This window comes from Nothoprocta perdicaria, unplaced genomic scaffold (assembly GCF_003342845.1).
Source record: "Nothoprocta perdicaria isolate Ctin4 unplaced genomic scaffold, notPer1 scaffold_116, whole genome shotgun sequence".
Lineage (NCBI taxonomy): Eukaryota > Metazoa > Chordata > Aves > Tinamiformes > Tinamidae > Nothoprocta > Nothoprocta perdicaria.
This window is the reverse complement of record NW_020454272.1, coordinates 2,134,540-2,138,181: the sequence shown is the minus strand read 5'-3', so window position 1 is coordinate 2,138,181 and position 3,642 is coordinate 2,134,540.

Sequence of the window (3,642 nt, the reverse complement as noted above, 5' to 3'; positions counted from 1 at the left end):
CTCAGTTTCTTCTCACCTGGGACTAGTATAGCAAATATCAGCTCTGTTAAAGGTTTGAAGAACTATAAGCAGCTTCGCACAGAGAAGGCAGCAAAGTCTTAAGAAAACTTCAGGTAGATTTCCCAAAAAAAAAAAAAAAAAAAAAAAAAAAACCCAACAGATAACAAAACAACAAAACAAAAAGATAGCTGTGCAAAAACTTTGAGGCAATTTGCAAGCTAGAAGAAAAACAAATACAAGTTTATAATGACAAACATCCCAACCACATTTTGTCACTTTCTGAGGTTCCCTTTGCTCAAATGACTTACCAACACCTACCATCTTTGCACCAGCACTCCTTAACTAGAGCCTTTCCACTAATAAAAGTTGAAACATCCTGTTCCTGCCAGGATAAGCCAACTCAACGCAAACTTGTCAGACTTCCACATCCCAACAAGTTGTTTAAGCTGCATGTACTTCCCTTGTACAAGAACTTCCCTTGACTGTTTCCATCTCAAGGGCCCTCCTTTTGCCACATAGGCACCACCGTGGTAGGTCTTGGAAAGGGACAAATACAGAAAGGAGGAAAGATGGCAAGGAAGATCTTGCTCACATACAGTGCTCTCATACATAGATCACAGTGCAAGGAGGAGTAGAATCTCAGTACACTCCATCCTAAAGCTATAAAGATTCTTCACCTTTTCCCTCTTTTGGAGCTTTGTTTATAGCAAAAGCTACACATGGAAGAGGACCAAAGAGGTAGATGTGGATCTGCGCTGTTTTCTCCAAAGCAGCAGAAAAGAAAGATGCTGGGATTTGGGCCAAAAGAAAGCACTGTAAGTTCCTACAGTTGCTACTGGCACATTCAATCTGAGTATCTAATAAGGCTGTAGTCAAATAGAAGTCACTCCTAGTAGCAATGATATTACAACATAGCACGAGATTTTAAAGCTCCAATGGCTCTTAACAGAGATGAATTCATGGCAAATAGCACTTCACCTTTGCTTTGTGCGCTCTAAAATCTCATGTCACTACTGGCTGCCAAGCTGGACCAAGTCACTCCCCTCAAGGTAGGGGCACCTGTGACCCCTTTGATCAGCACTGGTGATCACTTCAGCTCCTTAACTCCTAGATCACTATGCTGCCTCCCAACATGTCTCGACAGACCTCATTTCTGAGGAGTAACTGTTTTATATTTTTTTTTTTATTCCATCACTGCATTTTTTCCTCAGAGACCTGTTCAAGACAGTACTTTCCACTCAGTGGATTCACATGTGCTATGGACCAACACCAAATTCAAGGTCCTTAGTATTTTAGGGTACAGTTCCATACATCCTGAGGAGAAGAACAAACACGCCCTTGAAAAAAATCATAGAGATGTTTCCAAGTGTATTTTTTTAAACTCTCTTGCAAGGGTGAGGCAGAAATTAAAAAAAACAAACAAACAAACAAAAAAAAAAACACTGAATCCTGCAGAAGGACTAACAGCATGGCCAGCTCTCAGCATTGTAAATGACTGGAATCTCCCCCAGATCCTATCCTCTGATGACTCGTGATTAAATTAGCACCTCATGTATAAACTTTTTGGAGAGAGGAAAGGGAAAAAAGTTCAAGAAGTAGAAGACAATTGTTCAAGCCCATGATTAAATACATTCATGGAAGTTGGCAATAGCATTTTAAGTATGGTTAGAGCAGTCTTGTTGGGACACTGCATGTATAGGATCACGTACTTGTGCCTTTTTGACTAGCAGCTAAGAAACAGAACTTACAAAACGAAGAACTTACTCATGCAGTGGATCTTCGCCTTCCCCAGAAGGCAGTATTATACTCTTGAGAAGTATCATTCTCTTAATACATGAAAAAGAAATGAAATAGCAGCCATGAACCTTCAATGTCAGCCAGAACTGCTGACCTCAGAGTTATTACACTTACACTGGAACTCCTTTGAAAACAGAACTTCTTCCGACATATTCGTGGCTAACAACCTCCTATGTMCTTGCAACACAAATTTTTATTAGTTTTGGAAGATTTTGATCCATCCTTCTTCTCCAAGTTCTGTATCTATAATCTATAGACATCACCTGTTGTTAACCCATGGTCACCACTGTTTTAGTCAAGCTTGGCCTAAGTTGCACGTGCCAACACAGTCATCTACAGAACAGATGCTGTGAAATAATCAAGTGGACAAAACAGTCAGGTTCCTGTATAGAGTTTCTTAGAGTAGAAAGTAGATGAAAACACRAAGAAAACACTGTATACATGAGAAACTAATAAAGCTCTATGCAGTTCAACAGAGTGAAATGACGAGTAGCTTCCCAACAGGGAGCAGGGGAAATCTGCTTCAGGTAGTGGATAAAACTAAGCTAGAAACCACCAGAGCCCACCCTTTTTACTGCTGCCTCCACAGCATTATTGTTTATTGACATCAGAGTGGCATTTCCCATCAACCTGGACACGTTTTGCTCTTATAGTACTACTGCTACACAAGTAGAAGCTGTGGCTTGGGAAACAGAAAAAAAAAATCTAGTGGCAAGCCTTTTCTTAATGAAAAAAGTTAGGCTTTAGGCCAACATGAAGCTATCGTGCAACAGCAGGAAATTGCCTTTCACTGCTCAGAACACTTGCTTTCTAAGAGCAGCAGGTCAAGGGAGAGTTTTTCCTCAACACGTCTCAAACTTGAAAGATTAATCAAGAAACTGGGGAGGTGCCTGCTCCATGAACTGCCACAGCAAACGCAAAGTGATGGCAGCTACTTTAGGAAGCACGACTAGTTTCGGGGTTCTGAAGGGAAACCTGCTAGAGAAGGGCTACACAAGTGCCCGGCACCAAGACCCGGGCCCAAATCCCTCACGTGTTCACCCCAGCCAGGGCCACGGGGTGGCGGGACAGGAAACACGCTGAGGGAGGGCGCCCTCTGCCACAGCTCAAGCTGCCACCCCAGGCCCTGTTTTCATGGTGATCATAGGGGACTGTGCAGGGCTGGTTGGGTCACAAAAAATAACTCTCTCCTGTGGGTTTTGGTTTATTTGGGGCGTGGGAAAGGGGTACACGTAAGTAGTGCACACTTCTTCTAAGGAAACAGAGCACAGGACTTAACTTGCCAAAGTAATGCCTGCCCAGGAACAGCACCTTCAGTTTAGGTAGAAAAGCCAACTAGGCTCTTTTATATTACTCTATATAATAGGGTATATATACTCATTATTTAACTCTAGATAGCCACACAGGTAGGAGAGCAGCAAAAGCAGCCATCACCAACAAGGAGACATTTACAAAGTGGGGTATTTGGAGTAACTCTAGGCACCAGACTYCGTACTTGGCATCAGGAGGCTGACTTCCCTTCCCAGCAAGGGATTCACGCTCCAAATCCCCCTGCAGAGAGGAGCCAACATCCTTGTGTTCAAAGCCCACAATTCTGTGCTCCTAAGTCCTTTCCTGACCCATGCTACCAAGCAAGCATCTTAGGAGGGCAGCCAGCACAAACTACAGAGCTCACAGTCCATAAATCCTCCTGCAAGAGCATTTCTAGAATTTCAGGCTCTCAACCACCTCTCCCATGAGCTCTTCAATGAAGAAGTCCACCCACCGCTGCCTCTCAGTTGCAAGGTTACAGATTTTAAATACCCAAACTGGTCTCTGGCTGTAGTGGAAGACCCCAGCAGAGGC